The following is a 12,648-nucleotide window of genomic DNA, read 5'->3' as shown; positions in this document are numbered from 1 at the left end:
TTGATAAAATAATTTTTGTCAAAAGTTAAAGTTCAGTCTGAACTGCAGATAAAAACCGATCGAATTTATTTTCAGTGGAATCTGGAATGATCGACATGTTCACAGAATTTCGATAAGATTGAAAACAAGAAAAAAGTTTACTACATATTTTCAAATTTACTGACTTGGCAAATAACATCCATTTTAGATTTAGATATATTCGGTTATATGAAATTGAGGGGCATCCATAAAAAACAACATAGATGTTCATTATGAATAAATCAAAAAATCTTCAGTTTCCGTAAGTCGGCAAATAGGGCAATCTTATCAGTGTATTATGATTTCCAAATTTTTCATAGGGAAGTAAGAGGTCTTCACCGAGTTACGTATTGTCCTTTTTACCCCCAGAAATTTCCGCCCAGATATGAGAAAACCACAAATGAAACAAAATAAAAGTAAATATATAATCAATAAAGTTTCTGATGGTGATATTACTTCGGCTATACGAATTTTATCTTCGACTGACTCAAATACTATTTTTGACAATGAAACATTTATGTTGCTCAAATCAAAACATTCCTCTGAGAATAGCCATCTAGAACTCAACATTCCAGGCAATGGAAATGAAAACCTGGTTCTTCTTCAAGTAACTGAAATTGATGTTTTACGTGCTGTTAGATCATTTCGCACAGGATCATCTGGTCGGCTGGATTCTCTAAGACCTTCACACTTCCGAGATCTGTTATCAAAAAGCTCCGGATATAAAGGTGAAAAACTCTTATCTTATCTGATGTTATTATGTAACTTTTAACTTGCTGGCAGGGCACTTTCAAGTCTTTATGATGCTTCATTACAAGCCCTGAAGAAGAAATTTGGTGGTATAAGACTTATTGCCGTTGGCACATTTTTTGCAGCTTGGTAGCCAACATTTCTTGTTTTACCATTAAAAATATATTCAGGGACTTATTTCGTCGCGTACAATTTGGAGTTGGAACTCCCGGAAGATGTGAAGAAGTCGTTCACGCAGCACGCCGTTTCATAAATCATCATCCGAATTCATCTTCAATCATTTTTCTAAAACTAAATTTTCAAAACGCATTCAACATGATTCACAGACGAGTATTTTTAGAAAGAATCATGGATTTGACACCTCATCTTTTCCACTTCATCAGCCGGTGTTATCAAAAGCCAACTTTTTTAAATTTCGGAGACAATGTCATCATGTCGGAAAGAGGAGTTTAAAAAAAAGATCCTCTGATTTCAACTGTTGGTACTTAGATGATGGGTCTATAGGTGGTCACCCGGATATAGTTTTCAGTCAGTTTAAAAACATATCATCGTCCTCTGAAGAAATTGGATTGGAATTGAATTTTGAAAAATATGAAATATTTTTTTTTAATTTACATCAATAATAGAAAAATTCAACAATTCAACTCCTGGAATGAGAACAATAAATATTCACGCTCACATAGGACTCTTTTTACTAAAGCACTCTTCAGCGATTCCTAAATTAATGTATAGTAGCCCTACATGGAGATATCGAAACGAATTAGCACAATTAGATTCAACAGTTTTTTATCGACCTTTTTTTGGGTAATTGTTACCTTCCACAATCTGAAAAAATATAAAAATTATAATGGCGAAATGGCAACAAACTGATATCGGAGAGTACCTTGTATTACATCGAATATTTCAGTTGTCAATCAACAACATTGACATAATTTCATATTTCAAAACTTCTTTGACATCTGTCGAAGAAGTAAAGAAATAAGCTCTCAAAAAAAAGGAATAACTGCGTATATATTCGAATTTTTATCCATTTCTGAAGACGGAGGCAGATTTTGGCCTCCGAAACGTAAAAGATAAGTATAATTTCTTAATAATTTTTTTGATAGGCAAAATTGTGAAATACGACAAGTTACTGATAAATAGAAGATTTTTCTTTGTGAAAAATACTTTGATTTTTTACGCAGTAACTTATCGGGGTAAACTAAAAAGTTTGCCCTTCTACACTTGTATAAAGTTCTCCATTATAATTTTTATATTTTTTCAGATTGTGGAAGGTAACAATTACCCAAAAAAAGGTTGATAAAAAACTGATTTTTTTCCTCCACAAAAAATGACTTCGAGAAATCTTGGAACAAATAACCAATAATAACTTAAAAAAACAAATCATGGATCAAAGCTTCGCTTCCGGTGAATCTGGGTGGTATTGGTACCCGACAATCATCTTCACTTGCTTTACCATCTTTTCTCTCCTCCTTCAATAGTGCATCTGATTCATTTTATTTTACCAAATTTCTTCTCTGATATTGATAATACCTGTTATTTGGAAGGCGGAAAAATATGGATCGAAAAAGTAAATGCACCAATACCTGATAACAAGGGCTCTCAAAAATCTTAGGATCTTCCTTTATTGCAGAACTCGTGGTTACAGCTAAGGAATCCCTTACAGATCAGGCTCGCCTCAAAGCTGTAACTACTAATGAATCTGGCGCGTGGCTCAACGCATTTCCCGTTGCATCGTTGGGAACATTATTAGACGACGAAAATTTCAGAACTTCAACAGACATTCGTTTAGGATGTTTGATCTGTGTTAATCACAAATGTCGGTGCGGTTTCGTTGTTGATGAAAATGGTACTAATGACATCAGTTGTAAATTTAGGGCAGGTCGCTTTTCCCGATATTATGCAGTAAATGACATAATGAAACCTGCATTGTCAACAGCCAATATCCCTTCTGAGATTGAACCTGTTGGAATCAGACTAGATGATGGAATGTCTCTCATCCCTTGGAGACATGGAAAACCTTTGGTTTGGGATTTCACCTGTGTCGATACCTTGGCTCACTATCATTTCAATTCAACTTTGCAAACTGCTGGTGGAGCCGCTGAATATACTAAAAAAATTAAACAGTGGAAATACAGTTGTCTGGAAGATCGATATATTTTCTATCCAATTGCCATTGAAATATTTGGTAGCTTTGTTTCCTTTGCTTCCGATTTTTTCAGAGATATTGGTCGAAAACTAATTACAGTAACAGGCGATTCTAGAGCAAGATCATTTCTAATACAACGAATCAGCATTGCAATTAAGAGAGGAAATGCTGCCTCAATTCTCGGCACTTATTCTCCTTCTCAAAGTCTTGATGAAATTTTCTTTCGCCCACAAAAATGGTCTGATATAACTAAGGCATGTTTCTATCTACATACACGATCGACGGTAGGGCAGTGAACTTGCAGCCAAGCCAAAACAATTACTGTTATATCAACTCGATTTCGCAAGCCCTGATCGCATATCCACTACTCTACAACTTACTGAATAGTCTGAGTAAAAATATCTTTTCAAACGAGAATGACATCTACCTCGGTTATATTTGGCATGTGTCGTTTTGTGGAATAGTTTTGTTCACCTACCTTCCCACATTTTGACGGGAGAGTGGATGAAAATTCCAAGAATGACCAAGAAGTTATAATCAACACTGGCATTTCTTTCGGTACGACGTGGATTTATAAAATGTTGCATTACATGCGGACTGACTGGATCGAGGGTAGATAACAAGATGCGGAAGAGTTTCTAGGTTTTCTTTTGAATGGACTCAGTGATGAAATGTTTAGCTAAAGGAGTTAGTTGAATATTATATTGAAGATGAAAAACCTCTCGTTGACTTTGCTTTGAGCAATGATTTAAGTAATGCATGGAACATAATTGAATCGAAAAATAAAGGACATCCAACCAGAAGGATCGACTTCACCAGTACACCGATAAGTGACATCTTCGGGGGGCAACTAAATTCCAGCATTGAACGCAACGGGGATCACATTAGTGAGAATATCCAACGTGTCCTCACCCTGCCACTAAACATTGAGAAAGTTGAGACTGTCAGAGAAGCGCTTAAGGTACTCGTCTCCAAGAACAGTTTAGAGAAGCTGACTTCATCTAAAACAAACGAGAAGGTCGAAGCGTGGGAGCAAAATGCTCAGCAAAATTCCCGTTGTCCTCATTTTGCATCTTAAGTTTTTCGAATACAACCACGACCGTTGCACGAAGATTATTAAAGTTTAGGATTTTGAATTTTACTTGAAGATTAATTCGACTTTGATATCGTCGGAAACACAGTCTTTAACAGAGAAGCCATACAAGCTATTCGCCGTCGTTTACCACGAAGGCAAAAATTGCAACTTTGGATACTGTGACCAATGACCTTCACGTCGGCTACAACTGCTGGGTAAGGTACGATTCATCGGTCAAGACCGTGTAGGAAGAATACATATTGAACGCAAATAAGGAACGCGAGTTTCTTATTTGCTGTTCTATATGAAAAAACGATATGATCCGATCTAAATAATTCTTCCTTAAGGGGATGAGGTTGCTGCTTCTACGTAGAGTTCAGCGTCTGGAATCTTACGGAATTTCTCTTTTGAGTTTTTATCGAATTTGATTTTTTGTTGGTTTTAATGATATTTCTGTAGGTATTTTTTTAATAAATGCCAAGATTCGAAGACTAGACATTTTGTCTCCTTTGGATTTTTCCAATTTCTTTCCTTGTTCTGACAACACACATTTATGTTCACGACAACGTATTTTTAGCCACTAATACGAGTTTTAGTGAAGTCAAGACGATTTAGTTGTAAATGATAAATAAATTAAGGATTACCTGAGGCTCTGTGTGGGATCAACAAATATTTATTGATATTATGACTATTATCAATTCATACAATATAATCATGATGTTCTATATTGCAAACCTACGTAATTTCGCTTTGGAGATATTTATAAAACGGTTGACGTATTCTAGCAGGTGTTGATTAGAATTATCAGAAATATTAAAATTATATCAATACTGAAATTTGAAAGTGTCACTGAATATTACATTTTTTATGAATTGAAATTATTTTTTGTTGTGTCGTGGGTTCTTTTCGAGATAATCGGTTTCGATAGTCAGTATGGATTATTTGTTGATTGACTCCGTTCTTGGGTTCATTCCGAGACAATTCGCAGTTACTTGTAACGGTTTGGAAATTATTATAAGCCATAGATTTATTTCAATTTTGTACACTTCATAGTTTTGACTAACGAAAAGAGAATGTTTCTTGAATCTCTAAAGATTTGGGGTTCACAAATTGATGATTTTCATAACTAGAACATTCAAGAACGGTAACTCTTCATTATTTTCAGTTTCATATGTGATTTCTTATCGAGAAAAATTACAAAATCCCCTTTCTACGTAGTTCTTCTCTTGCTTCCATTTCAAATCCGCTCATGAATAGATTAGTCATGAAAGTAGACAACAGGTTGTCCATTGCCGTACACTCACGCTGCTTGTGAAAACAGTTAGCGAACTGGGAACAATTCTGCCCCATGCATATGAAATTACTAACAAAAAATATTTCTTGCTATGTGATCACTCTGTAATTGTGTCCGAAGCTCGTCTATTTTTGTAAAACTGTATTTTATAATTCGTTCAGTATTGTTTGAGAGTAAAAGAGTTTCAAGAATGCAAACATGTCGCTACATCAAAGAAAGCAACATAGTCTTCTTGAGCTTATAGCACTGCAATTCAGCCACAAAATCACTGAGATATGTCTACCCTCTATATCCCTTGAGGACGCCGCTAACGAGCCATTAAAATAGGGATATGCGACAAAGAACGCGAAAACACCGATAAAGAATGCAAAAATTAGCTTTTTGGAAAAAAATCAAATTTGTCGTTAACTTGAATTTAAAAATTTTTGCATATTAAAAGAAATATGTATCATCTGGTGACGTTTTAAAGACTCTATCCATTTTCTTTATCCAACCTATTTGAATCAAAACATTATATTGTTTAGTTATGATTCATCTTTTGATGTATCATTTACACCGATAATATCAAATTGATCGTCGGTATGATAATGAAGATGGATAAACTATTCGAAACATCATCAGATAAGTATACAAATAGGTATAATAGATTTTCGCAGTTAGAAATTCAAACATCTGATTTCGAGTTGAACCGCGTTCAAATATTGCGTTGTTCGACGTTTCGGCTTCGACTTTGACATTTTCAGGAAGTAGAAAAGTGTGGCTGCACTGAGATATTATACTTTATATATTCTTGTTGGTTTGGAAATGAAGATTCATATTCCTTATTGGATTTTATAGTTGATTCAGAAACAATTTTATAGATTTAATGGTAAAACTTACTTCGAATAAGACAGTAGGATATTTGAGCCGGTTCTAAGCCTTCCCCACCACTATGACGTCACGTGGGGTGGATGACCTAGACCGACTCTTGTGACCTTGAAAAATATTTCTGGTGCATGTCACTTTGAAAAATATGAATGGTGCATATGACCTTGAAACATATGTGTGGTGCATAGGTGGTGTGTGTACATCACAGATTACACCACTATGACGTATCAATTGCTTTTTTTGTCGTTGTTTAGTAACATCAAGGCGATGTGACCTTGAAGGGTCTGGTGCATGGATTGTTCAGAATTTTTTTTATATGAGATTTTGTGTGTGTGTGTGTGTGGGTGTGACATAGTGACGTAATTACATTTGATTGGTGTGTGTGTGAGAATGCACGGTACAGGGTTTCATCATGTGCTTGTCTATGTACAAACATACGTCTGCATACTTCGAAGATCCTTCAAGTAATGAATGTTCCATCGGTGTGAGCCCACCAAGTTAGTAGTGGTGTGACGTCACAGCATCAACTGTTCAACGGTAAGAGAGCGAATTGTTCACTCCACGACGTGCGGCTGAGTAATGCGTATTCATCGATGTGCCCTCACCTCTTTCGATGCAGTAAAGGCTGTGACGTAACGCATCGCTCTAGCCTCGCTATCGATGGTGACACGCAGGTGGCCAAGGACTGTGCTAACGTCTGCCCTCTCTGAGAGCGCAATGACCACTGCCTGTTCGTATCGACATCCAGTAGGGAGATGGGCTTGGCTGTGACGTCAGGCATCTCTAGTGGGTAGCGAAGTAGGGTGAACCGAAGAGAGTTTAATAACGTGCATTTGTATAGATAATATTGTAGAATCTCGTGAAGTATTAATCTAAAAATTATCAACTTGAGCTGTGCCAAGGTATGATTAGGGCGAATTGGATAAATATAACAATTGACAAAAATTCTCCCTATTATAGCAAAATTTGATCTCACATTTTCGCTTTGAATCCTCATTGAACTATTGAGGCCCGCGTCAGACTGTAAAGTTGAAGGTTATAAAATAATTAGAGATAAGTAATGAAAAGAGTTCATTGCATGTATTCAAATGTTTCAACATGAAACAAACCAATAAAGCACAAGTGATAAGAAATGAGAGTTCAGACAGTGAATTCTTGTTGCTTGTAACTATCCAATGGAATTCAAGATCTGAATCTTGTGCAATGTTATATTCATGGTGACGAATGAAAGAACAGTCATTATTTAGAGGTCTTTTTTATGCACGGAAAACACTGAAGAGAGTGAAATTGAATTACAGAATACATATTCGGAAGAGAAATAAATATAGTAGGATTTGGAAAAATCTTGAGGTTTGGTTAGAATTTAGAAATTGTCGAAAGAGACAACTGCTTTGATGAGCAGTTGTCTCTTTCGAGCAGTTCATATTCATATTTGGTCACATTACTTCTAACGCAAAGTTTTTCCCGCTAGGTAGTGCTGTTTCTAATTTACTGTTCGAGGAATATTTTCTGGCGCTCCATTTCGGTCAATCAGTTATTGCTGAACCTGCTTCTGCAATTTAGAAAAATGTTTGCTAATGTGATGAAATATATCGCATCTATCTTGAGCCTTATAATAGATGAATACAAGAAGAACACCGTGCAGGATGGACTTGAAGAGTGTTATAAGGCTTCTAAACGAAGAAGATCTGAAAAATACTACTACTCTGGATGGGAAACAAAATCTACTAGCATTCTTGGTCAATAATAGAACACTATGTATTCAGATGAAATTTGAGATGAAGAAAGGAGCAGGCCTGATTAGCCGGAAAGAGACAGCCTCTAATCGAATACATTGGGATGATTCAGAATCGGCTTTCAATCCACGTATCCGGACTGAAGTGATTAGTAATCTCAAGCATAAGAACCCTACATCATTTTTGATCGACTATAAGACCCTTTTTGTGAGACTAATTCAAAATGCATTGAAAAAGGATGCATTTTCAAAGGTTAATATGACTTTCGGTGGAGAATTTGAGGTTGTCAAAGGCGAATCTTCAACGAATATAAGTATTTCTCAATATCTAACGCATCCATCCATAGTAACACTGATATGAATATGTGGTTTGAGGAACATATTATGGAGCCAATCATGATAAAGTTGAAGGAGTTTCAGGAACGTGACAGAGGTTAGACGTTGAAAGCAGTTGTGTATTTGGGGGTTACCGTGAACAAATTCGTGCCGCAGAGAGGTTCATCATACATTAAACTACCTTCTCGAATCAAACGAAAAATCATGATAATGCCTGCTTCGCTTGGGCCATTGTTTCGGCGTTGTATCCAGTTCCCCATGAACAACATTCAGATCACATCCTATCTTATCCTGACTATTCAAAAGTTCTGAAGTTGTAAGGTATTCACTTTCCGATGAAAATTATTCAGAATGATCTCTCAGTCAATGTTTACACGTTGAAACTTTTTGAATCCAAGTATACTGTGATACCGCTAAGATTGAGCATAGATAGCAAAAAATAAAAGCAAACATGTGAATCTATTCATGGTTCAAGACATGTATTACGATGAAAGATGTGAGGATTCAATAAATGTCTATGATGTTACGTCACCAACCAGAAAACACTTTGTTTGGATAAAAGATCTATCTAGTTTGGTGAGTAATCAACTCGACAACCATAATAGAAACAAATATTTTTGCCATAGGTATTTTCACTGTTTTTCCACGCAAGCTATGTTAGATAAACACCTTGAAGACTGCTTGAAGACAAAGGAATGCCTACCAAAATTACCTAAGGAGGAGAAATATATTTTGAGGTTTAAAAATTTCTAAAATAAAATTACATCGCCTTTCGTCATATATGCGAGTGTATTGGTATCTGCACAAGATGGCAATAAATATCAACGACATATTCCGGCATCTATTGGATATTATGTGAAACGCTCTTATGATGATACACTACTATCATTTCGTCGATCATTTCGAAATGAAAATTGTATGAAATGGTTTGCAGACGAGATAGGTCAGTTTGCTGAAGATGTTGCAACTGTGTTCCAGTGTCCATTTGATGTAGATATATCAGCCAGCCAGGAAACATATTTTCAGGCAGCAACTCATTGTCATATATGTGACAAACCATTCAATATATCAGACAAAATAGTATGCGACCATAATCGTTAAATACCTAAAAATAATTAATCGCCAACCATCACACAATGAGTGCATTATAAACTATCAAGATGATCCAACAATTCCCATCGTGTTTCATAACTTATGAGGGTATGATGCACATTTTGTTGCAGGTTTGCATCTCTGCCCCCGCTGTGGGCAGAGATGCAAACCTGCTTCTTTACTATAGCTTGTTCTTCAATTACAGTTGATTCTAGCAATTGATTTGTGGTTCAGCGTAACACCACTGATGAGAGTTATGGTGTGTGGTTCAATTCGAAATGAATGACAGTAGGGTTCATTTTTCCAATAGTTCTGCTTTGACTCACAGAAATACATCTGTATATCAGCAACAAGATAATATATTAACAAAAACTTTCAATGTGATATGTGATTTTCACTCGTACATAGAACCGTTCATGTGAGACGAAAATAATTTGTAGTTGATATTGTTATTAATGAATATTCATAGATTTTGAATTGAGTACTGTTCCCATGGAAGAGTATGGTAGGTTTCTGGAATGAGATAGCGTTTATTATCGTTAGGATTCAGAACAATCTTCGTTTGTTCTGTTGAATACACCCTATGCTTGTAGGAAATTATTAATTTTTTTGTCTGATTGCTTTTTCGGTATAATTTTCCGAACAGGCCACGTAATCTTCGAAAGCGATTTTTGTTTTGACAACATTATGTTTAACGCCCTTCGCTTTCTTGAATACTCCGAAATTGGCCACAATTTGTTTGATATCATCATTTTCATAATTCTCCTGCTTCAATCTTTTTTTCAGATCAGTGATTTGATCTTTTGACGTTGCAGTTTCAGTTGAGTATAATTGAATTGGTTATTGTATAAACGAAACAACTCCACTTTTTGGTCAAAATGAAGTGTTATATACATATTTCAGATAATTAGTCAGTGCACCGTTGAGTCTATAAAGGAGACAAATCCGATTTACTATATGAACATTAAAGCGTCACAAAATTTTGGTTGAGTGTATAAAGGAAATAAATTCACTACTTGTTCCCTTCATACACTCAATGTGAGGGCGTTGCAAGCGGACTTTTGACAGCAACCAGTAGTAATCATTCTAAATTATTATTAGTATGCATTAGGTATTGACTAAAGTAACATTATTTTGTTGTTTTACGTGAAACTACGTAGTATTTTGTAATAAAATAGATGAGAATATGTCATATTCCAACAGTGATAGTGGAGAACCACAATGTAAACGAAAAAAAGGTGTTCGAAACAGTGAAAAGTATAATAATAATGTTCGGATTCAAGCAAGATTATTTGGGCAAAAGTACACAAGTCAAAAAGGAATCGAAAGAGCTGCAAAACGAACAGGGCCGGACTGTAGGTAAGGATTCCATTGATTTAAGAAAGTTTTTCAAATTTGATCAGTCAATCAGCCTTTCTGGTAATATTAAATTTATTTAAATTTCAGATGTAAAAGAAAATGTATGGAGATGTTGTCACACGATGAAAAGATAACGATTTTCAAATCGCCTTACTGTGGTGAGCCCAAAAACGAACAAGACACTTTTTTGATGGGTCTTGTGGATGTTGAAGATATTAAAAGACGTAGGCCAAAATATCCGGAACCAAAGCAGAATCGTCGAGGTAATTTCAAATATCATGTTCTGAACGGAAGCGTGCGACGTGAAGTATGTAAAAAAGCATTTCTGAGTCTTTATGCTTTATCAAGTGAAGCAGTTTTCCGTCTGACTACACTACTTTCGAATTACTCTAGACCCACTGACAAACGTGGTCGTCATGGTAATCGAGGTAATGCTATACCTGATGCTATTATCTGTAAAATCCATACTCATATTTCTGCATTTCCGACGAAAGAAACTCATTATGGTAGTAAACCATTAAAATACCTTGAATCGACCTTAACAGTAAAAAAAATGTATGAAATGTTTTGTTTGGAAAATGGAGATCTTGCAAAACGCGTTAAGTATGAATACTACTTAAAGCAGTTCAACAAAAATTTTGGATATCGGTTTAGTAGTCCACAAGTAGATGTCTGTCCAACATGTGAAGAGTTGGCAGTGAAACTAAAATCACATGTGTTAAACGACAACGCAAAGCGTGTGGCTAGTGCAGAACTAATAATACATAAGAGACGTGCCTCAAAGTTCTATAAAAAAATTGAAAATGTCCAAGATTTGTGTGCCCAAAACCAACATATCGGTGCGATTGTTTTCGATTATATGCAGAATCTGCCTTTACCTGATATGCCAGTAAACGATATGTTCTACCTTCGAAAACTTTGGCAATATGTTTTTGGTGTTCACAACTTAAAAACCAATGATGCTACATTTTACACATACTTTGAAGGTACCGCCAAAAGGGGTTCAAACGAAGTTGCAAGCTTTCTGAAAGATTACCTAGATACAATACCAAAACAGATTACCGAACTACATATCTTTAGTGATGCTTGTGGCGGACAGAACCGCAATCATACTATTATTAGATTGTTATCAGCTCTCACCATGCATGGAAGGTTTACCGAAATTCATCAATATTTTCCTGTTCGTGGCCATTCATTCCTGCCATGTGACAGGGATTTTGGTCTAATTAAAAGAATAGTGAGACGCCGAGATCGAATTTTCACACCAATGGAATATATTTCTATCATCGCTAATGCAAAGAAAACTCGACCATATTTTGTGGTCAAATTAGTTCAAACCGAAGATATAATAGACTAAAAGAGTTGGTGGCCTAAATATTTTAAAAAATCTTGTACAGAAACTACTACTAGGAAGAGGGGAGCAAGGGAAAATCGCCAGAAATTCAGCATTTCTACGTACAAACACTTCATTTATAAAAGTTCTACACCTGGTTACGTCATTGCAAACGATTTCATAGATGGGTTCGTAACATCTACATATAACTTAGCAAAAACTGCCAATAAACCGCAGTTATCTACTGACCGAGCCTACACACAAAAAGTGCCGATTAGGACAAAGAAAATAGAAGATATCGCAAAAATCGTCAAGTATATTCCTGACGAACATCAACCCTTCTACACTCAATTTGAGAATTGGCCCACTACTGCCTTGGAGTACGATTCCGAGTAACAATAATGTATAAGTTGTTATTTAAAATATGTTTTGATGTTCTACAGTTTACATTAAAAATGTTCCCATGTTCTGCATCATTGTTTTATTACCTTTATTTGCATTATGTTTGCATGATAATACGATTTATCGTATAAAGGAAACAAATCCAGCTGTTCAAAAATCACCTGTCACTTTTATGTTCCATCTCAGCTCTTTATGTTATACCTCATTGTATTTGGGATGCTTATCCCTTCATTTCTTC

This window comes from Leptinotarsa decemlineata, unplaced genomic scaffold, assembly GCF_025532065.1.
Source record: "Leptinotarsa decemlineata unplaced genomic scaffold, Ldec_3_MD MMD2_tig00003798_RagTag_RagTag, whole genome shotgun sequence".
In the NCBI taxonomy this organism is placed as follows: domain Eukaryota; kingdom Metazoa; phylum Arthropoda; class Insecta; order Coleoptera; family Chrysomelidae; genus Leptinotarsa; species Leptinotarsa decemlineata.
This window is presented reverse-complemented; position numbering follows the sequence as displayed.